The following is a 24,834-nucleotide window of genomic DNA, read 5'->3' as shown; positions in this document are numbered from 1 at the left end:
TGCCCTCTTCAAATCAGCCTTGTCCTCAAGGCTGAGATTCCATGAACTCAGGGAACCGGGTCTTCAGCTCCTCATATGGTTCCCATGTGGCGTCTTCAAGTGGTAGATTATTCCAATGCACTAGTACTTCAGTAGAGGGATGTCGGCGACGCATCATGATCCTGTGATCGAGGATGGCTTGTGGTTGGGCTTGAATAACTCCATCCTCAGTTGTGTTTGGCAGTTGGATCTGGGGTGACTATTGTTCTCCCAACTTGGGCTTTAGGCATGATACGTGGAAGACAGGGTGAATTTTGGCATCCTCAGGTAATTTAAGTCTGTATGCCACGGCTCCAATACACTATGTGATCTGATATGGCCCATAAAAACGTGGGGATAGCTTCATAGAGGCTCGAGTATTGATAGAGAGTTGCTTGTATGGTTGTAGGCGAAGATAAACCCAATCTCCCACAGAAAATTCTCTTTCACTTCGTCGTGTGTCGGCTTGCTGCTTCATTCTGGCTTGAGCGGTAGAGAGATTATCTTTTAACAGTTGTAAGAGTTTGTCCCTATCAATTAATTCTTGGTCAACCTGATCTACCTTGGCCGAGCCAATTACATACTTTGGAATCACAGGGGCAGGTCGACCATACAATGCTTCATAAGGGGAACATTTTATAGATGAATGATATGTAGTATTATACCACCATTCGGCCCAGGGAAGCCATTTCGCCTACTCTTTTGGTCGGTCGCTAGCGAAACACCGGAGGTACATCTCTAAGCACCTATTTACCACCTCTGTTTGGCCGTTAGTTTGTGGATGATATGTTGTGCTCATCTTGAGTTTGGTGCCTTGTAACTGAAATAACTCGGTCCAAAATTTACTAGTGAAAATCCTGTCACGATCACTTACGATGGACCTTGGCATCCCATGCAGTTTAACAATATTTTCTATGAAAATCTGGGCAATACTAGCAGCAGTGTAGGGATTTCTCACAGCACAAAAATGAGCATATTTCGTAAGTCGATCAACCACCACGAGAATCGTGCTTTTACCTTTGGAAGATGGCAGCCCTTCAATGAAGTCCATGGAGATGTCAGTCCACACGGAGTCTGGTATGGGTAGTGGTTGTAGCTTCCCTGGATTTGCCACAGTTTCACCCTTGTGCTGTTGACATATATCACATTGTGCCACATATTCAGCAATAATTTTTTTCATCCCTCTCTAATAAAAAATTTGCTTCACTCTTTTGTAGGTTCTTAGGAATCCATAGTGCCCTGCTGAAGGTATGGAGTGCATTTCATGCAAGATGATTGCGATGCAAGGGGAGTCAGGTATAAGCACAATGCGACCTTTGTAGCGTAGATCCCTCGAATCCCAGGTGTAGTGGGCTATTGCACTTGGATCCTCCTCCAATTTTTTTATGATGTTGCTGATCTCTGGATCCTTCTTCCATTCTTCCCTAATGTCCTCAAGGAGACCGGTGGTAGGAAGGGAGATGGCTGAAACCTTAGCTTGTTCAGGTGGCTGTGAGAGTGCATCTGCAACAACGTTTTCTTTCCTCTTTTTATAAATAATTTAATAATCAAATCCAAGAAGTTTGGTTACCCATTTTTGCTGCTCAGGGGATGATATCTTTTGCTCCAAAAAGTACTTGAGACTTTTATGGTCAATTTTAATTTGAAATCGCTGGCCGATCAGGTAGGGTCTCCACCTCGTTACTGTGTGTACAATGGCAAGCATCTCCTTCTCATATACTGACATATTTTGATGGGAGGGAGATAATGCCTTGCTAGTGTATGCGAGTGGTCGACCATTTTGCATGAGAACGGCTCCAATTCTTACTCCAGATGTGTCGGCCTCAATGATGAAGGGTTTATTGAAATCTGGTAGCGCAAGCACCAGCGTTGTTGTCATGGCTGCTTTAAGTTTGTCGAAGGCAGCAGAGGCTTTGTTCGACCATTGGAAAGCATCTTTTTTCAGTAAAGAAGTGAGTGGTGCACTGATCTTCCTATAGTCCTTAACAAATTTTCGGTAGTAGCCCGTTAGTCCAAGGAACCCCCGCAGTAATTTCATGTTTGTAGGTTTTGGCTAGCCTTGCATTGCCTCAATTTTTGTTGGGTCTACCGCCACTCCTTCTTCTGATATTATATGCCCAAGGTACTCTACTTTTTGCTGGAGAAAGTTGCACTTTAGTTGCTTAACAAAAAGAGTATTCTCCCGAGGGATCGTCAAAACAATCCATAAATGCTGAAAGTGAGTCTCAAGAGAAGGGCTGTAAACGAGAATATCATCAAAAAATACCAGCATAAATTTACGAAGAAAGCTCCGAAATATATCATTCATGAGACTTTGAAAGATTGAAGGAGCATTAGTGAGTCCAAAATGTTGAATCTCGTATTTTGATGATGAAACTACTTGATATATATTTATGATTTAATCTGTGTTTTGAGTGACGCAGGATGCTTCAATCAGGAGAGATAATTAAAGCAGGAAAATCATGTTGTGCCGGAGGAACATGTCAGAAGATTGGACGTCAGGCCGGTGGATCGGTCGACGTATCGATAGAAGGCTTCGAGCCGTGGACTCGAGCATCGGGCCAAGAATAGCGGGTATTGTGCCAAGGATATCGGAGTTGCGGAGTCAACTGGTCGATTGGGCAATAGGCTGCAGGAGAGAACGATGCGCCGAAGAATCAGACGAAGCGTCGAGGGACCAATGACATGCTGGACAACTTGGTTAATTGCTTAGGATTAATTGTCTCGATCGAAGTTTTGTTTTAAGTGTGCAGGATTAACTACAATAGAAGAAAGACATGCAGCAGGAGTTATGCAGGAGTCAAGACAATGATAACGTTGGGAGTTCGAGAGTTCGACGGAAGTTCGGACAGTCGTCGGAGGTTCTGCGGGAACAAATCCGAGAAGTCCATGAGCTTGCCAAAGAAGCTCGTCGGAACTCGCCAAGTGGATCGTCGCAAGTCCAGGAGTTTGCCGGAAGTCCGCAGGAGCATCACCGAGGGTTCATCGGATGATCGACGGAAGTTCGCCGGAAGCTCGCCGGAAGAAGCGATTGACGCACCAGAGCAAGTTGCAGTAAATGTCTTAGGGAATATCGTAGTTAGCATAATGATTAAGTTGGAAATGGGAGGTGATCCCATTAACTTAATCTTGGGGCAATTGGGCCCCTGAAAAACCCAAATTGGGTCGAATGGATCAACCCATTCGGACCCTGATTTCTGTTGGGAGGTGCAACCGCCCAAGCCAGGAGGTAGCACCGCCTAGGCTAAGTCTCCGAGCGAGACTGGGTGGTGCAACCGCCCCAGCCAGGAGGTGGCATCGCCTGGGCTCAGTCTTCGACCGAGACTGGGCGGTGCAACCTCCCTTGATAGAGGTGGCACCGCCTGGGCTCGGTCTCCAAGCTCTGGCTGAGCGGTGCAACCGCCTCAGTTAGGAGGTTGCACCGCCTGAGCTCGGTCTTCGAGCTCTAGCAGGAGGTGCAACCACCCCTGACAGGAGGTGGCACCGCCCAGAGGCTCAGTCTTCGAGCTCTGCCAGGCGGTGCAACCGCTCCAGTCAGGAGGTGCAACTGCTTGATCCCGGAATTCCGGGAATTGACAGTTTTAAGCTCCAAATTTGAACTGGGTTGGGGCCTATAAATACCCCACCCATTCAACACTAGAAAGGAACAGAATACACATCGAAATCTTGATCTTGTTCTATGATTTTTAGAGCTCAAAATTGTTGTAAAGGCCAAAAGTTCATCTCCCTCTTTTCTTCTAAGTTCTGAGCTGTAAAGAGAGGAGAGAAAATTCTGTAAGGGTTATCTCCTAAGCCCATCAAAAGGAGTGAAACTGTAAAAGGGTGGTTGGCCTTCGCCTATTGAAGGAAGGCCTCTAGTCGACGTCGATGACCTCGTCGGTGGAGGAAGCCAAAAGTGGAGTAGGTCAAGATTGACCGAACCACTCTAAATCTCGGTTTGCATTTACTTTGAGCATATTATCTTTACTGCAAACCTCCTCTAAAGCTTACTGCTTTCTGCGCATATACGATCTGGTTTAAAGCTTTGCACTTTCCGAATCAGCGTTTAGACGTAAATCTATTTTTTCGTACGATCATCATATTTCAGTTTGTGTTTATGTTTTGATTTCTATCTTAACTGCAAACTGCCTTTATATCCTTGCTTAAGCTGCATCTCGCCTAATCAAGTGATTTACGAATCAGCATTTAGACGTAAATCAGTTTCTTCGTACGAACGTCATATTTCAGTTTGTGCTTATATTCTGGTTTTCATCATAACTGCAAACTGCCTTCATAGATTGACTTTAACGTCATCTCGCTTGATCTTAAGTTAAAGTAATCTTAGAATCGGCTTTCACACCGAAATCGCTTTTTATCGTTCGAACATTTTTGTATCGTCGAAAGATTTCCGCTGCACTAATTCACCCCCCCCCCCCCCCCCCCCCTCTTAGTGCTCTTGATCCTAACAATTGGTATCAGAGCGGGGTTAACTCTCAAACAGATTAAAACCCAAGAGAGATGGCATACGTCGGAAACCAAGAGGGCTTATCGATTGTTCGTCCACCGTTGTTTAACGGATTGGGCTACACTTATTGGAAAACTCGAATGAGAGTTTTCTTGATTTCTATGAATTTGGATTTATGGAATATCGTTGAAAACGGTTTTCAACTTCCCTCTAAACCGATGAACGAATGGTCGGATTTGGAGAAGAAGTATTTTTCTTTAAACGCAAAGGCTATGAATGCCTTATTTTGCGCTTTGGACAAAAATGAGTTCAATCGGATTTCTACGTGCGAAACGGCTTTTGACATTTGGCGAACACTTGAAATCACGCACGAGGGAACTAGTAGAGTCAAAGACTCGAAAGTTAACATTTTATTGCATGATTTTGAGCTTTTTCGAATGCAACCAAGTGAGACTATAGGCGACATGTACACCCGTTTCACAGATGTCGTCAATAGTTTAAGAGCTCTTGGAAAATATTTTTCGGATTTTGAACTCGTAAACAAGATTTTACGTTCTCTTTCTAAGAAGTGGGATTCAAAAGTAACTACAATACAAGAAGCTAAAAACCTAAACAACCTACCACTTGAAGAACTAATTGGTTCATTGATGACATATGAAATGGTGCACAATGCACATGATGAACATGATGAACAAAATCACCTTCCAAAGAACAGGAAGGATTTGGAACTCCGGACAAATGAATACCACTTGAGCGATGACTCAAGTGATGAGGACAATGATGAACTTGAACTTCGAACACTAAATCTTAATAAGTTTATTAAACAAAAATCTAAAATAAACAATAAACTTGAACGAAGGAAGAGGCCAAAGAAGAAGAACATAAAGTGGGATGAATCGAGCTCCTCCGAAGACGAGGAGAAAATCACGAAAGGTGAGGTGGCAAACTACGCCTTAACGACATTCAATGATGAGGTAATCAAAACCCCTTTAATTTATTTCGAAATTACATGATGCTCTTCATAATGCATTTTCTTTTTTAGTATAGAATTAATTTTCTTGAAAATTACATGTTTAAAAAAAATAATGAAAATGCAAAATTTATGATCATGCTAGTAGTTCTGAAAATAATCATGAAAAATACATATTTTATGATAAACAAACAAAATAATTTTGATTGAAAATATGAAATCATGCTTGATGATATAATGATGTTTTGATACCATGATTTTATTCTATGCATGAGATTTTAAAAATCGTGTTTATTGGTTTTATAATTATGGATGATGAATCTTGCGATTTTTGATTTTCACGGTAATGAAAGTGCCTTATTGATCTTTGTCATAATAAAACTTGCACTTTCGATTTTAAAACATGCTACATGTTTGGCATAGATGAAATAAAATCATATGAATTAAAACAACTGAAAAGAGAAAAGTATGTTTCTTGAAAATTTATTTTTCTCTACCTTATTGACTTCTTCACTAAGAGATTAATAAAATTATCTATGCCATTTTGAATCTCTTGAAAGTAATGTTGAGATTTTGATGATTTGAATTTAATGGGTTTTATCGAAATCATGATCTTAATTTCCCATGATTTATAACTTGAAATCATTTATGAATCAAGATCACCTACTTTGTGTTCTTATTGAAATTTATTGAAATGAATCGTGATTTCTTGGAATTATAACTTGAGAATTCTTTTTATAAATCAAAATAACTTTCTATGATTCTTTCTTTTTGCTATTTGAGTTATCTAAAAAGAATCATAATATGTCTCTTAATATTCATAATTTGTCTACATGATTCGTAAATCTCATTACCAATTCTTCTTGATATTCCTTATCTGATGATATGAATACATGAAATATTCATTAATTTATTTTGATGTATACAAATGAAAAGTTATGATAATGCATGGTAGGATATAATTTGACAAAATTGATACCATCATGATATGAAGCATTTATGATTTGCAATGATGCATGCAATACTTGAGCTTTTTAATTATGATGTGATGTAAATCATGATTTAAAATGCTATGAGTTGTTACTAAAATGATGTATTATAAATGTTGATTTAATGTCATGAATACTCTAAATGATGAATGTTTGGTATCATGATCAAAATGTTGATAAATAGTTAAAAATTTAAGTATCATGTATAATATGCTCATAATATTGATTGATTTATTCAGTATCATGCATGAATGAAATATAAGGTTTTTGAAGTTGTGCATGTTCAAATTTGAAAATATAATGATGCACAAATAAGATTGAAACCTACCTTTGTCATGATTTAGAAATTAATGTAAAGGGTCTTCCCTTCTTTTTGCCAATGACATAGGGGGAGAAAGAGTTGCTAATGTGCATATCTCAAAGAGAAAATTGCTAGCTTGCGTGTCTTAAAATGTTGAAAATTTTTTGCTAGCTTGTATATTGTAAACTTGCTATCATACTACCATGATGATGAGCATGTCTTATCTTCATGATTGTGTTTGAAAAACTATGGCAAAAATATGTTCGAATGATTGAACTTATTAAAATTAATTTTCGGACTTTCTTGATTGAATGATCAAATCACTCGATTGCCATGATGATTTTACACAATTACATGCCCTAATAACAGGTTGGAAATTATGTGCCTTGGATACAAAAAATTTCCATGATAATAAGCATGTTTTGTCCTCATGATTGTATTTGAAAATCAATAGCACAGCCTTGTCCGAATGCATGAAAGTGTTAATTTCATTTTCAGATTCTTTTAACTATTGGTATCCTAACAATTAGATTTTCAAATTATCCTCTTCCAGACTTAATAAGCATATGTCATATCAAGTTTAATTCATATCATTGATTTTTGACATATAGAATCAACTAGCAAATACATCTCTTATACACTTATTATGTGAACAATATTTTGTTTTGAGAAATGGATTTGATGAAATGATTCCTGCTTATAAATTCCTTCTTGAAAAAGGAAGTCATTTTTATGTACAAGGATTTGATTTACATACATATCTTGATACTTGTAAAAATGAAGCGTGCTTTAATATCTTATCAATTTTAACTTCATTCGAGTAAGCTCAGAAATAGCTTTCCTTCTTCATGTAAAAAGAAAATAACAAATAAAATGGAAGAAGTTTTCAAAGCTATCTCCATGTCATGTTTTCCCTGAGATGTTTGAATATTTGGTATCTTATCACTCTTTGTTGAAAAATGACATGAACCTGTTTATGGCATCTTACTTATATTTAAAATTTGTTTATATCGTTCTCCTTTTTGTTGACAACAAAGGGGGAGAAATATATGAATTGATGCTATGATTGCCATATTTGCTCTATGCCATGGTTGCATTATAATAATATATCAAGAACTAGCATCGCAACTTTACTTATTGATATCTTGCCATGTGATGAAATGCTACAATTGATAAACACTTGAAATGTTTGCGTTACGATATCAAAAGCTTACATTGCAATCTTACATGTTGATATCATACCATTTGATAATAGCAAACTTGCATAATAGTAAAAATGGATATTATGTTTTTCATACAATAAGTTAAACTAATATTCCAAACAAAAGAATAGTTGGACTTCTCCTTTTTGTTGATGACAAAGGGGGAGAAGTATGTTGATGACATGACATGTTATGCATAAGTTTATGCATAAGTTCATGATGACGTGTTGCAAGTATTCACGATGAATATTGCAATGACTTGAATTCAGTTTGAATTCAATGTTCTATCAATATGGCATATTGATAGGGGGAGTTTGTTTAAACTCCGGGAGTTAAGTTTAACTCCGTCATCAAGTGGTTGTCATCATCAAAAAGGGGGAGATTGTTGAATCTCGTATTTTTATGATGAAACTACTTGATATATATTTATGATTTAATCTGTGTTTTGAGTGACGCAGGATGCTTCGATCAGGATGAGACAATTAAAGCAGGAAAATCATGTTGTGCCGGAGGAACATGTCAGAAGATTGGACGTCGGGCCGGTGGATCGGTCGACGTATCAACAGAAGGCTTCGGGCCGTGGACTCGAGCATCGGGCCAAGAAGAGCGGGTATTGTGCCAAGGATATCGGAGTTGCAGAGTCAACTGGCCAATTGGGCAATAGGCTGCAGGAGAGGACGATGCGCCGAAGAATCGGACGAAGCGTCGAGAGACCAATGACATGCCGGACAACTTGGTTAATTGCTTAGAATTAATTGTCTCGATCGAAGTTTTGTTTTAAGTGTGCAGGATTAACTACGATAGAAGAAAGACATGCAGCAGGAGTTGCGCCGGAGTCAAGACAATGATCACGTTGGGAGTTCGAGAGTTCGACGGAAGTTCGGATAGTCGTCGGAGGTTCTGCGGGAACAAATCTGAGAAGTCCATGAGCTTGCCAAAGAAGCTCGTCGAAACTCGCCAAGTGGATCGTCGCAAGTCCAGGAGTTTGCCGGAAGTCCGCAGGAGCATCACCGAGGGTTCATCGGATGATCGACGGAAGTTCGCCGGAAGCTCGCCGGAAGAAGCGATTGACGCACCGGAGCAAGTTGCAGTAAATGTCTTAGGGAATATCGTAGTTAGTACAATGATTAAGTTGGAAATGGGAGGCGATCCCATTAACTTAATCTTGGGGCAATTGGGCCCCTGAAAAACCCAAATTGGGCCGAATGGATCAACCTATTCAGACCTTGATTTCTGCTGGGAGGTGCAATCGCCCAAACCAGGAGGTAGCACCACCTGGGCTAAGTCTCCGAGCGAGACTGGGCAGTGCAACCGCCCCAGCCAGGAGGTGGCACCGCCTGGGCTCAGTCTCCGAGCGAGACTGGGCGGTGCAACCTCCCCTGACAGAGGTGGCACCGCCTGGGCTCGGTCTCTGAGCTCTGGCTGAGCGGTGCAACCGCCTTAGTCAGGAGGTTGCACCGCCTGAACTCGGTCTTTGAGCTCTGGCAGGAGGTGCAACCGCCCCTGACAGGAGGTGGCACCGCCCAGAGGCTCAGTCTTCGAGCTCTACCAAGCGGTGCAACCACTCCAATCAGGAGGTGCAACCGCCTGATCCCAGAATTTCGGGAATTGACAATTTTGAGCTTCAAATTTGAACTGGGTTGGGGCCTATAAATACCCCACCCATTCAGCACTAGAAAAGAACAGAATACACACTGAAATCTTGATCTTGTTCTGTGATTTTTAGAGCTCAAAATTGTTGTAAAGGCCAAAAGTTCTTCTCCCTCTTTTCTTCCAAGTTCTGAGCTGTAAAGAGAGGAGAGAAAATTCTGTAAGGGTTATCTCCTAAGCCCGTCAAAAGGAGTGAAACTGTAAAAGGGTGGTTGGCCTTCGCCTACTGAAGGAAGGCCTCTAGTTGACGTCGGTGACCTCGTCGGTGGAGGAAGCCAAAAGTGGAGTAGGTCAAGATTGACCGAACCACTCTAAATCTCAGTTTGCATTTACTTTGAGCATATTATCTTTATTGCAAACCTCCTCTAAAGCTTACTGCTTTCTGCGCATATACGATCGGGTTTCAAGTTTTGCACTTTCCGAATCAGCGTTTAGACGTAAATCTGTTTTTTCGTACGATCATCATATTTTAGTTTGCGTTTACGTTTTGATTTCTATCTTAACTGCAAATTGCCTTTATATCCTTGCTTAAGCTACTTCTTGCCTAATCAAGTGATTTACGAATCAGCATTTAGACGTAAATCAGTTTCTTCGTACGAACGTCATATTTCAGTTTGCGCTTATATTCTGGTTTCCATCATAACTGCAAACTGCCTTCATAGATTGACTTTAACGTCATCTCGCTTGATCTTAAGTTAAAGTAATCTTAGAATCGGCTTTCACACCGAAATCGCTTTTTATCGTTCGAACATTTTTGTATCGTCGAAAGATTTCCGCTGCACTAATTCACCCCCCCCCCCCCCCCCTCTTAGTGCTCTTGATCCTAACACAAAAGGCATTACCAAGAATTCATAATGGCCATCATGTGTGCGAAATGCAGTTTTTGGAATGTCATCGTCACATACCCGAATTTGGTGGTAACCGGATCGGAGGTCCAACTTCGTGAAGACTCGAGCTCCTTTCAATTCATCAAGAAGTTCATCCACCACTGGTATTGGGTACTTTTCCTTGATGGTGATGCCATTTAAAGCTCGGTAGTCGATGCACATCCGCCAAGTTCCATCCTTCTTGCGTACAAGTAGCACCGGTGAAGAATAAGGGCTGCAACTTGGCCGAATCACCCCTGTTTCAAGTATCTCCTTTACGATCTTTTCAATTTCATCTTTCTAGAGGTGAGGACATCGGTACGGTCGAGTGTTCGCTGGTGGCTTGCCCGGAAGGATTGGAATTCGATGGTCATGTTGCCGAGAAGGAGGAAGACCGCGCGGTTCAGCAAATATGTCGGCAAATTCAGTAAGCAATTGGGCAAGATTTTGATCTTCAATTTCTATTTTCTTCTCTTCTGGTTGTGGTTGGAGATTCATCAGAAAGCCACCATTTACCTTGTGCAAAACTTTTTCCATTCGTTGGGTCGAAACAGTGGTAACGTTGCTTCCGCGCTTCCCGTGTAGGATGATCTGTTTGCCCTTATAGTAGAATTTCATAATTAATTTAGAAAAGTTCCAAGAGACATCACCTAGTGTAGTCAGCCATTCTATACCAAGCACTGCCTCATAGTCATCGATTGGTAGGAGGAAGAAATCGGTGATAATTTCTTGGTCTTGTAGTAATAGTTTCACTTGCGGGCATCTTTGGTCGCACTTTAGGATTCTGCCGTCGGCAACCTTTACATCGAACTTGCTGCAACCTTCAATATGCAGTATCATATGAGCAGCAACCTTACTATTTATGAAGTTATTAATGCTACCCGTGTCGATGAGAACATTGATTGGCTGTTGTTTGAGAAGGCCTCCAACTTTCATCGTTTGCGGATTTGAGTAGCCGGCTAGTGCGTGTACCGTAATGTCGGTCGGTTGTGACTCTTCTTCCATATCTATTAGTTTGGCAAGTCCCATAGTCTCACATCGGGAAAATCAGACTTGTTGTCTCGTTTTAGAACTATAAATAAGGGCCTGGGCTTTGAAGTCATATACACCACAAGAGGTACCACAAGTGGCACCACAAGAAAACCTAATTGGTTGCTTTAGGCTTTTCTTGTTTAGTAATTTCCGGTGTCTTATGGCCTAGGAACATCTTCCTAAGGCGTTTGTAATTGTCCCTTTTATAGTAGTGATTTGCTCCTCTTTCGTCCGTGGATGTAGGTCAAAGGTAATTGACCGAACCACGTAAATTTGGTGTTCTTGTCGCTTTTATCTTTTCCGCTTTATTGTCTTTGTTGTGTTGCCAAAATTACCTTGTGGTAAATTTCCTAGGGCTAGCTCTAACAAACTAGTATCAGAGCCTGGTTTCAGGATCTTTTGGCAACAATGACAATAACAAAGATTGTTGTCGAGAAATTCGATAGAAATGTCAACTTCGACTTGTGGCAACTCAAGATGGAGGCCATTTTGGTTCAAGACGGAGTTGATTTGGTACTACAGGGAGCTGATAACATTCCAGATGATATGTCAAAAGAAGAGCTTGCGGGTATGGATAAGAAGGCCCGATCAAGCATCATTCTAAATCTCTCTGACGAGGTTTTACGGGAGGTAGCTACGGAGACTACGGCTAAGAGCATGTGGGACAAGCTTAAAGCCTTGTACATGAAGAGGACAGTGGAGAATCGTCTCTACTTGAAGCAGAGTCTATATATGCTTCGGATGACTGAAGGTACATCTATACTCTCACATCTTGATAAGTTTGATTCTTTGGTTATGGATTTGGAGAATATAGATGCAAAAATTGATTATGAGGATAAGGCTTTGTTACTCTTGTGTTCTCTTCCTCAATCTTTTAAGCATTTCCGTGATGCTTTGATTTATGAAAAAGAAACAGTTTTGTATCAAGAAATTAAATCTGCACTGAAATCTAAGGAGCAGATATACAAGAATATCACTAGGGAAAGTAGAGAGAATCAGGCTGAGGGTCTGGTTGTCAGGGGTAGAATGGATAAAAGAGAATTTGACAGTAGTAGATCTAAATCTAGATCTAAATTCAGACATAGAAATTTGGAATGCAGATATTGTCATAAAATGGGGCACATTAAGACTGATTGCTTTAAATTGAAAAACAAATTAAAGCAAAAGGGAAAACTTATTGAGAAAACTATTGAATCCGCTGAAGTTAGTGTAGCAACTGATGAGAATGTTGAAAATATTTTCTTTGCTACTGATGACAGGACGATGTCTAAAAATGAATGGATTTTAGATTCGGGTTGTTCTTATCACATGTGTCCCAATAGGGATTTGTTTTCCACATATGAATCTTGTAATGGTGGAATTGTTTTGATGGGCAATAATGCCGCATGTGATGTTGTTGGTAGAGGCACAATCCGAATTAAAATGCATGATGGTATTGTGAGGACGCTCACTAATGTTAGACATGTTCCTGATTTAAAAAAGAATCTCATCTCTTTAGGTACCCTAGAGGCCCTTGGGTGTAAATACACAACTGAAGGTGGAGTTATGAAAGTTTCTAGAAGTGCTCTTGTTGTTATAAAAGCTTGTAGGTCTGGTAGCTTGTATATTCTGTAGGGAACTACTGTCACAGGTTCGGTTGCAGTTTCGTCATCATCAATGTCTGATTCTGACATCACCAAATTATGGCATATGCGTTTGGGTCATATGAGCAAAAAATGTTTGAGCATATTGAGCAAAAGATGTCTACTTTGTGGACAGAGTATTGGGCCACTGGATTTTTGTGAACACTGCATTTTTGGAAAGCAGAAAAGAGTCAGCTTCACTTCTCCGGCAGTTCACAAAACGAAAGGTACTCTTGACTATATTCATTCAGACCTTTGGGGTCCAGCTCATGTTCAGTCTAAGGGTGGTGCTAGGTATATGTTGACTTTCATTGACGATTATTCCAGGAAAGTTTGGATTTATTTTTTGAAGCATAAAAATGATGTTTTTATAACCTTTAAACAATGGAAGGCTTTGATTGAGAAGCAAACAGGTAAACAGATTAAGCGGCTTCGAACAGATAATGGCATGGAATTTTGTGAATGTGACTTTAAAGAATTCTGCAAAAATGAAGGAATCGTTCGGCATCGCACTGTTAGGATGACACCTCAGCAAAATGGTGTGGCCGAACGTATGAATAGAACACTCTTGGAGAGAGCAAGATGTATGATCTCAAATGCAGGGTTGACAAAGGACTTTTGGGCAAAGGCGATTAATATGGCCTGTTACGTTATCAACCGCGCTCCTTCTGCAGCACTTAACTTTAAAACTCCAAAGGAAGTTTGGTCAGGTACTCCTGCTGATTACTTTGATTTAAAATTTTTTGGGTGTCTAGCATACATGCATGTAAATGAAGGAAAATTAGAGCCTCGAGCTAAAAAATGCATTTTCCCTGGGTATGCTTCTAGGGTGAAAGGATACAGATTATGGTGTTCTGATCCCAAATCCCCAAAATTTGTAATCAGTAGAGATGTTACTTTTGATGAATTATCTATGTTATCTTCCAAAGAGGAATCTACTAGTTGTACAAATGATAGTGCGCAGAAGCAGGTGGAGCTTGAGATTGGGAGTTCTAATTCTTTTCAGTCGAACTCTTCTTCTCAAAGAATGCCAGTAGATGGTCCCGAGTCTACTGATGCAGTTGCTCCAGAGGAAGAGCAATATTCCATAGCCAAGGATAGACCATGGAGAAATATTCGACCACCACAAAGGTATGCAAATTTGGTTGCATATGCTTTGTCTGTTGCAGAAGAAACAAGTGAAGTTGGTGAGCCTACTACCTACTCAGATGCAGTTTCTTGTGATAATTCCACTAAGTGGTTGATTATGATGAATGAAGAAATTGAATCTCTCCATCGGAACAGAACTTGGGACCTTGTGAAGCCGCCTTCGGGTAAAAAATTTGTTGGATGTAAATGGGATATCATTGCTGAGGGAAAGGTCCTTGTTCAAAAAATTCATACGAAGGACAATCTAGCTGATATGTTTATGAAGCCTCTTTCGGTTTACAAGTTCAAGCAATGCTTGGACTTGGTTGGTGTTCATTGTTGGTGATTGCCCGTTGGGATTGTTATGAAGAAGGTGGAGCAAGTTTTGTTAGGACATGCCAAGGTGGAGATTTGTTAGTTTGGCAAGTCCCATAGTCTCACATCGGGAAAATTAGACTTGTTGTCTCGTCTTGGAACTATAAATAAGGGCTTGGGCTTTGAAGTCATATGCACCACAAGAGGTACCACAAGTGGCACCACAAGAAAACCTAATTGGTTGCTTTAGGCTTTTCTTGTTTAGTAATTTCTGGTGTCTTATGGTCTGTTAGAACCCTTGCAGATTCTAAACTTGGGGTTGATCTCTTTAGGGGATCGGCCTCCTTGGAACTCTATAGGGGTTTCTCCCTCCAAGTTGCTGCTCAAAGGCTGTAGAAAATATTCATCTATTGCTTATGAAAAGAGGAGGAATACATGGCTATTTATAGGGCTTCTAAACCTTAACTCCTAATAGGACTCCTACTTAAAACTCTTACTTCTAACCAACTCCTAATAGAACTCCTACTCAAGACTCTTATTCCCTTACAACTCCTAATTCTTCTCTAAGAAAAAACCTCTTACATGAATGTCCCTCTCAATTAGGACTCTCCTAGCTAGAGTCCTAACAGAATGTCCCTCTCAATTAGGACTCTCCTAGCTAGAGTCCTAACAAACCCGCCCTCTTCAAATCAGCCTTGTCCTCAAGGCTGAGATTCCATGAACTCAGGGAACCGGGTCTTCAGCTCCTCATATGGTTCCCATGTGGCATCTTCAAGTGGTAGATTATTCCAATGCACTAGTACTTCAGTAGAGGGATGTTGACGACACATCACGATCCTGCGATCGAGGATGGCTTGTGGTTGGGCTTGAATAACTCCATCCTCAGTTGTGTTGGGCAGTTGGATCTGGGGTGACTCGTGTTCTCCCAACTTGGGCTTTAGGCATGATACGTGGAAGACAGGGTGAATTTTGGCATCCTCAAGTAATTTAAGTCTATATGCCACGGCTCCAATACGCTCTGTGATCTGATAGGGCCAATAAAAACGTGGGGATAGCTTCATGGAGGCTCGAGTATTGATAGAGAGTTGCTTATATGGTTGTAGGCGAAGATAAACCCAATCTCCCATTGAAAATTCTCTTTCACTTCGTCGTGGGTCGGCTTGCTGCTTCATTCTGGCTTGAGCGGTAGAGAGATTATCTTTTAACAGTTGTAAGAGTTTGTCCCTATCAATCAATTCTTGGTCAACCTGATCTATCTTGGCCGAGCCAATTACATACTTTGGAATCACAGGTGCTGGTCGACCATACAATGCTTCATAAGGGGCACATTTTATAGATGAATGATATGTAGTATTATACCACCATTCGGCCCAGGGAAGCCATTTCGCCCACTCTTTTGGTCAGTCGCTAGCGAAACACCGGAGGTACGTCTCTAAGCACCTATTTACCACCTCTGTTTGGCCGTTAGTTTGTGGATGATACGCTGTGCTCATCTTTAGTTTGGTGCCTTGTAAATGAAATAACTCAGTCCAAAATTTACTAGTGAAGATCCTATCACGATCACTTACGATGGACCTTGGCATCCCATACAGTTTAACAAAATTTTCTATGAAAATCTGGGCAATACTAGCAGTAGTGTAGGGATTTCTCACAGCACAAAAATGAGCATATTTCGTAAGTCGATCAACCACCACGAGAATCGTGCTTTTACCTTTGGAAGATGGCAGCCCTTCAATGAAGTCCATGGCGATGTCAGTCCACACTGAGTCTGGTATGGGTAGTGGTTGTAGCTTCCCTGGATTTGCCACAGTTTCACCCTTGTGCTGTTGACATACATCACATTGTGCCACATATTCAGCAATAATTTTTTTCATCCCTCTCCAATAAAAATTTTGCTTCACTCTTTTGTAGGTTCTTAGGAATCCAGAGTGCCCTGCTGAAGGTATGGAGTGCATTTCATGCAAGATGATTGCGATGCAAGGGGAGTCAGGTATAAGCACAATGCGACCTTTGTAGCATAGATCCCTCGAATCCCAAGTGTAGTGGGCTATTGCACTTGAATCCTCCTCCAATTTTTTTATGATCTTGCTAATCTCTGGATCCTTCTTCCATTCTTCCCTAATGTCCTCGAGGAGACCGGTGGTAGGAAGGGAGATGGCTGAAACCTTAGCTTGTTCAGGTAGCCGTGAGAGTGCATTTGCAACAACGTTTTCTTTCCCCTTTTTGTAAATAATTTCATAATCAAATCCAAGAAGTTTGGTTACCCTTTTTTGCTGCTCAGGGGATGATATCTTTTACTCCAAAAAGTACTTGAGGCTTTTATGGTCAGTTTTAATTTGAAATCGTCGGCCGATCAGGTAGGGTCTCCACCTCGTTACTACGTGTACAATGGCAAGCATCTCCTTATCATATACTAATATGTTTTGATGGGAGGGAGATAATGCCTTGCTAGTGTACGTGAGTGGTCGTCCATTTTGCATGAGAACGGCTCCAATTCCGACTCCAGATGCATCGGCCTCAATGATGAAGGGTCTATTGAAATCTGGTAACGCAAGCACCGGCGTCGTTGTCATGGCTGCTTTAAGTTTGTCGAAGGCAGCATAGGCTTTGTCCGACCATTGGAAAGCATCTTTTTTCAGTAAAGAAGTGAGTGGTGCACTGATCTTCCCATAGTCCTTAACAAATTTTTGGTAGTAGCCCGTTAGTCCAAGGAACCCCCGTAGTAATTTCACGTTTGTAGGTTTCGGCCAGCCTTGCATTGCCTCAATTTTTGTTGGGTCTACCGCCACTCCTTCTTTTGATATTATATGCCCAAGGTACTCTACTTTTTGCTGGAGAAAGCTGCACTTTGGTTGCTTAACAAAAAGAGTATTCTCCCGAAGGATCGTCAAAACAATCCGTAATTGCTGAAAGTGAGTCTCAAGAGAAGGGCTGTAAACGAGAATATCATCGAAAAATACCAGCACAAATTTACGAAGAAAGCTCCAAAAAATATCGTTCATGAGACTTTGAAAGGTTGAAGGAGCATTAGTGAGTCCAAAAGGCATTACCAAGAATTCATAATGGCCATCATGTGCGCGAAATGCAGTTTTTGGAATGTCATCGTCACATACCCGAATTTGGTGGTAACCGGATCGGAGGTCCAACTTCGTGAAGACTCGAGCTCCTTTCAATTCATCAAGAAGTTCATCCACCACTGGTATTGGGTACTTGTCCTTGATGGTGATGCCATTTAAAGCTCGGTAGTCGATGCACATCCGCCAAGTTCCGTCCTTCTTGCGTATAAGTAGCACCAGTGAGGAATAGGGGCTGCAACTTGGCCGAATCACCCCTGTTTCAAGCATCTCATTTACGATCTTTTCAATTTCATCTTTCTGGAGGTGAGGATATCGGTACAGTCGAGTATTCGCTGGTGGCTTGCCCGAAAGGATTGGAATTCGATGGTCATGTTACCGAGAAGGAGGAAGACCGCGCGGTTCAGCAAATATTTCGGCAAATTCAGTAAGCAATTGGGCAAGATTTTGATCTTCAATGTCTATTTTCTTCCCCTCTGGTTGCTGTTGGAGGTGCATCAAAAAGCCACCATTTACCTTGTGTAAAACTTTCTCCATTCGTTGGGTCGAAACAGTGGTAACGTTGCTTCCGCGCTTCCCGCGTAGGATGATATGTTTGCCCTTACAGTAGAATTTCATAATTAATTTAGAAAAGTTCCAAGAGATATCACCTAGTGTAGTCAGCCATTCTATACCAAGCACTGCCTCATAGTCATCGATTGGTAGGAGGAAGAAATCGGTGATAATTTCTTGGTCTTGCAGTAATAGTTTCACCTGCGGGCATCTTTGGTCGCACTTTAGGATTCTGCCATCGGCAACCTTTACATCGAACTTGCTGCAACCTTCAATATGCAGTGCCATCCGAGCAGCAGCCTTACTATTCAGGAAGTTATTAGTGCTACCCGTGTCGATGAGAACAGTGATCGGTTGTGACTCTTCTTCCATATCTTCTTCTTCATGTTCAAGGCTCTCTTCTAGATGTTCAATGATCTCTTCTTCTACTGGTTCAATCATAAGAAGTCTACCTTTTTTACAGTGATGCTCGCGGCTCCACAGCTCGTTGTAATGCCAACATAACCCCTTCGCAGATCGCTCCCGAAGTTCTTCTCTTGTTAACCTTTTCGGTGCAGGGACTCGGTTGATAGTAGGGGGGGCTGAGGGCTTTAGTATTGTAGGCCGTGGAGTGATCCTAGTCCTCCGGGATTCATGGTTCAATCGCTCCTCTTGAAGTCGTGCGAAAGAGATGGCTGCCATAAGCGTGTATGGTTGTCGCGCCTTAACTTCTCCCCAGATCTCCGGCTTTAAGCCCTCAATAAAGGTCCCCAATAGTTGTTTTTCAGACCAATCACGAGTTTGATTAGATAATCTTTCAAACCTGGTTTGGTACTCCTGAATGGTGGAGGTTTGTCGGATCTTTGCTAGTTGTCCGGCAATGTTCTCGTAATAAGTTGGTCCGAAGCGGATCAGTAGTCCTTCTTTGAATTGTCACCATGAAAGGACTCCATAAGTGTGTTCAAACCAGTCAAACCATTGTATGACATCCCCTTCAAGATGTATAGTTGCAATTTCCACCATGGATGCATCCGCAGTTTTATGGTACCAAAAATATCGCTCCGCGCGCGAGATCCAACGAATTGGGTCTCCTTCTTCCCATCTAGGGAAGTTCACTCTCATGCGCGAATAGTTGGGGTCGGTCATAGAACCTCCCCTCTCTTGGAAGTCATCTCTTTGGGCATGATTTGATTGGTTAGAGCTCTCTCCTTGATGTGATTTCTTCGGGCTTGGTGGTCAGCCCAAACTGAATTCGGTAAGGAGAGTCCGAATCTTATCCCCCATTCATGCCTCAAAGGCTTCAAATTTAGCATTGATTGCCTCCTCAGATGCCATAGTATATGACTCCAAATCTGTGATGTTAAGATCTCTCTTTTGTTGATGGGTTAAAGGCATGTATAGGTTTGATAGAAATTAGTGAAAGTTTGCTGCAGAATTGTGTTGTCTTGTAAGAGCAGAATTATCGTCGAAGAAACAGCGGTTTCTCGACGAAATCTCCACAAAAAATTTGAGAGATTTGATGAGGGAATTGACAGTAATATCTCAATTTATATGACAGCGAAGATGTCCAATTTAATCAAGAAAATTTCGGCAGTAACAGCAAGAAAATTGGTGTAAGTTGCGATAGCAGAATTCTCGTCGAAAAATTTCAGCAACTTACGATGAAATTTGCAGCAATATAGGAACGAAATTTTTTTTTTTTTGGATTTTTGAATAGGGATAACTAAATTGCAGCAGCAGTAAGGTAGGAAACCAGAACCTGTTGCAATTCACAGGGAGATCAAAGGATGATCTGCGGTGGTGGAGATGACGGTGGAATTTGGCGACGACCTTTTAAGCAATTGTGGGAATTGCTTTGGGCGGTTGTGGAGGGTTGTTGGATGGCAGTGGAAGGGCAACGAGATGCTAAGAACACTGCTCTGATACCAGGTGTTAGAACCCTTACAGATTCTAAACTTGGGGTTGATCTCTTTAGGGGATCGGCCTCATTGGAACTCTATAGGGGTTCCTCCCTCCAAGTTGTTGCTCAAAGGCTACAGAAAAGATTCATCTATTGCTTATGAAAAGAGGAGGAATACATGGCTATTTATAGGGCTTCTAAACCCTAACTCCTAATAGGACTCCTACTTAAAACTCTTACTTCTAACCAACTCCTAATAGGACTCCTACTCAAGACTCCTATTCCCTTACAACTCCTAATTCTTCTCTAAGAAAAAACCTCTTACATGAATGTCCCTCTCAATTAGGACTCTCCTAGCTAGAGTCCTAACATGGCCTAGGAACATCTTCTTAAGACGTTTGTAATTGTCCCTTTTATAGTAGTGATTTGCTCCTCTTTCGTCCGTGGATGTAGGTCAAAGTTAATTGACCAAACCACGTAAATCTGGTGTTCTTATCGCTTTTATCTTTTTCGCTTTATTTTCTTTGTTGTGTTGCCAAAATTACCTTGTGGTAAATTTCCTGGGGCTAGCTCTAACAATATCTTCTTCTTCATGTTCAAGGCTCTCTTCTAGATATTCAATGACCTCTTCTTCTACTGGTTCAATCATAAGAAGTCTACCTTTTTTACAGCGATGCTCGCGGCTCCACGGCTCGTCGCAATGCCAACATAACCCCTTCGCAGATCGCTCCTGAAGTTCTTCTCTTGTTAACCTTTTCGGTGCAAGGACTCGGTTGATAGTAGGGGGAGCTAAGGGCTTTAGTATTGTAGGTCGTGGAGTGATCCTAGTCCTCCGAGCTTCATGGTTCAATCGCTCCTCTTGAAGTCGTGCGAAAGAGATGGCTGTCATAAGCGTGTATGGTTCTCGCGTCTTAACTTCTCCCCGGATCTCTGGCTTTAAGCCCTCAATAAAAGTCCCCGATAGTTGTTTTTCAGACCAATCACGAGTGTGATTAGATAATCTTTCAAACCTGGTTTGGTACTCCTGAATGGTGGAGGTTTCTCCGTCAATGTTCTCGTAATAAGTTGGTCCGAAGCAGATCAGTAGTCCTTCTTTGAATTGTCACCATGAAAGGACTTCATAAGTGTGTTCAAACTAGTCAAACCATTGTATGGCATCCCCTTCAAGATGTATAGCTGCAATTTCCACCATGGATGCATCCGTAGTTTTATGGTACCGAAAATATCGCTCCGCACGCGAGATCCAACCAATTGGGTCTCCTTCTTCCCATCTAGGGAAGTTCACTCTCATGCGCGAATAGTTGGGGTCAGTCATAGAGCCTCCCCTCTCTTGGAAGTCATCTCTTTGGGCATGATGTGATTGGTTAGAGCTCTCTCCTTGATGTGATTTCTTCGGGCTTGGTGGTCGGCCCAAACTGAATTTGGTAAGGAGAGTCCAAATCTTATCCTCCATTCGTGCCTCAAAGGCTTCACAAATTTAGCATTGATTGCCTCCTCAGATGCGATAGTATATGACTCCAAATCTGTGATGTTAAGATCTCTCTTTTGTTGACGGGTTAAAGGCATGTTTAGGTTTGATAGAAATCAGTGAAAGTTTGCTACAGAATTATGTTGTCTTGTAAGAGCAGAATTATCATCGAAGAAACAACGGTTTCTCGACGAAATCTTGTTAGAACCCTTGCAGATTCTAAACTTGGGGTTGATCTCTTTAGGGGATCGGCCTCCTTGGAACTCTATAGGGGTTCCTCCCTCCAAGTTGCTGCTCAAAGGCTGCATAAAAGATTCATCTATTGCTTATCAAAAGAGAAGGAATACATGGCTATTTATAGGGCTTCTAAACCGTAACTCCTAATAGGACTCCTACTTAAGACTCTTACTTCTAACCAACTCCTAATAGAACTCCTAGTTAAGACTCCTATTCCCTTACAACTCCTAATTCTTCTCTAAGAAAACACCTCCTACATGAATGCCCCTCTCAATTAGGACTCTCCTAGCTAGAGTCCTAACAAAATATCCCTCTCAATTAGGACTCTCCTAGCTAGAGTCCTAACAGTTTTACATGAATATCCCTCTCAATTAGGACTCTCCAAGCTAGAGTCCTAACAGACCCGCCCTCTTCAAATCAGCCTTGTCCTCGAGGCTGATGATTCATGAATTCTGGGAATTTGATCTTCAAGTCGTCATAGTTCTCCCAAGTGGCATCTTCTATTGGTAGGTTCGCCCATTGTATTAGAACTTCATTAGTGGGTCGTCGTCGTCGAGTCACGATCCGTCGATCAATAATGGCACTTCGCTGGGTCTGGAGTTCTCTTTGGGTAGTCATATTTGGTGGGTGGCTTTGGGCTGTCTCCAAGCACCTATTTACAACTGTCTCGCCGTCGATTTGTGGGTGATATGCCATACTCCTTTTCAATTTAGTACCCTTATAGTGTAATTCTTTTGAGTCCCAATTGTAATGAGCCACGGAGCTTGGTGCTTCCTCCAATTTTTTTATAATCTTACTAGTCTCTGAATCTTCCTGCCATTCCATCTTAATATCCTCAAGGAAGTCGCTGGTCGGAAGTGAAACGGTCGAAACTTCAACTTACTCGGGTAGCTGCGAAAGCGCATCTGCAAGAACATTCTCTTTCCCCTTTTTGTAAGTTATTTCAAAATCAAATCCAAGAAGTTTTGTTACCCATTTTTCCTGCTCAGGGGAAGATATCTTCTGCTCCATGAGATATTTTAGGCTTTTATGGTCGGTCTTGATTTGAAAGTATCGCCTGATCAAGTACAATCTCCACCTCGTTGCTGCGCGCACAATGGCGAGCATCTCCTTATCATATGTTGACATATTTTGATCAGAGGGAGATAATGCCTTGCTAGTGTATGCGAGTGGTCGACCATCTTGCATGAGAATGGCTCCAATTCTGACTCCAGATGTGTCGGCCTCAATAATGAAGGGTCGGTTGAAATCTGGTAGTGTTAGCACCGGCGTCGTCGTCATGGCTGCCTTAAGTTTGTCGAAGGCAGCGGAGGCTCTGTCCAACCATTGGAAGACATCTTTTTCTAGTAAGGAAGTAAGTGGTGCACTGATCTTTCCATAGTTTTTCACGAACTTGCAGTAGTAGCCTGTTAAACCCAGAAAGCCATGTAGCAATTTTATGTTTCTCGAGGTCGGCCAGTTTTGCATTGCTCCAATTTTGAAGGGGTCCACTGCCACACCTTCCTCTGATATGATATGCCCAAGATATTCCACCTTTTGTTGAAGAAAGCAAAAATTCGTGGTTGTTGTGTGTTCAAAAGGTGGTTTTCCGTATGTCTTCTTCGCATGCTCGTATTTGATGATACCCGGATCAAAGGTCTAGCTTTGTAAAGATTTGTGCTCCCTTTCATCTAGCAATTCATCTACTATTGGAATAAATTATTTGTCCTTGATGATTATGCCATTGAGAGCTCGGTAATCAACACATATTCGCCTTGTTCCGTCCTTGCGTACAAGTAGCACCGGCGAAGAGTAGAGGTTGCAACTTGGCCGAATAACTCCTGTTTCGAGCATCTCTTTTATAATCCTTTCTATTTCATCCTTCTGGAGATGTGGATACTGATATGGCTGAGCATTTGCTGAAGATTTGTCTGGAAGAATCATTATACAATGTTCATGCCGACAGGTAAGAGGTAGGTTGTGCGGTTCGTCAAATATATTTGAAAATTCAGCAAGCAAAGGAAGTAGATTTGGATCTTCAAATTCTGTTGGCTCTCCCTTAGTTTGCTGCTCAAGTTTTATCAAAAAGCCGCTGCATGCTTTATGCAAAACATTCTCCATTTGTTGTGCGCAAATCGTTGTTATGTCGCCCCCACGTTTCCCGTGCAATGTCACCTGTTTCTCCTTACTGTAAAATTTCATAATTAGTTTCATAAAATTCCAAGAAATATCACCTAATGTCGTCAACCATTTAATTATGAGCATGGCCTCATGATTGTTAAGAGGGAGAAGGAAGAAATCTGCAATTATCTCTTGGTCCTGCAGCAATAGTTTCTCCTGCAAGCGCCTATGATCACAATTCAAAATCCGTCCGTCGGTGACCTTAACATCAAACCTGCAGCGATTCTCGATAGGTAATGATATCCGAACAGCAAGCTTACTATTTAGGAAGTTAGTAGTACTGCCCGTGTCGATGAGAACAGTGATTGGTTGTTGTTTGAGAAGGCCTCCAATTTTCATCGTTTGCGGGTTTGAGTAGTCAGCTAGTGTATGTACCGTAACTTCGGTCGGTTGTGGCTCTTCTTCTGCATCTTCTTCTTCATGTTCAAGGCTCTCTTTTGGATGTTCAATGACCTCTTCTTCTATCGGTTCAATCATAAGAAGTCCCCCTTTACGACAGCGATGCTCACGGCTCCACGGCTCGTCACAATGCCAACATAACCCCTTCGCATATCGCTCCCGAAGCTCTTCTCCTGTTAACCTCTTTGGTGCAGGGATTTGGTCGACAGTAGGAGGGGCTGAGGGCTTCAATATTACTGGTTGAGGAGCGACCCTAGTCCTCCGAGCTTCATGGTTCAATTGCTCCTCTTGATGTCGTGCGAAAGAGATGGCTGCCATAAGCGTGTACGGTTGTCGCGCTTTAACTTCTCCTCGGATCTCCGGCTTCAAGCCCTCAATGAAGGTCCTCAATAGCTATTTTTGAGACCAATCATGATTTTGATTAGATAACCTTTCAAACCTGGTTTGGTACTCCTGAATGGTGGAGGTTTGTTGGATCTTTGCTAGTTGTTCGTCAATATTCTCGTAATCGGTTGGTCTAAAGCGGAT

This window comes from Musa acuminata, chromosome BXJ2-5 (assembly GCF_036884655.1).
Source record: "Musa acuminata AAA Group cultivar baxijiao chromosome BXJ2-5, Cavendish_Baxijiao_AAA, whole genome shotgun sequence".
NCBI lineage: Eukaryota > Viridiplantae > Streptophyta > Magnoliopsida > Zingiberales > Musaceae > Musa > Musa acuminata.
This window is presented reverse-complemented; position numbering follows the sequence as displayed.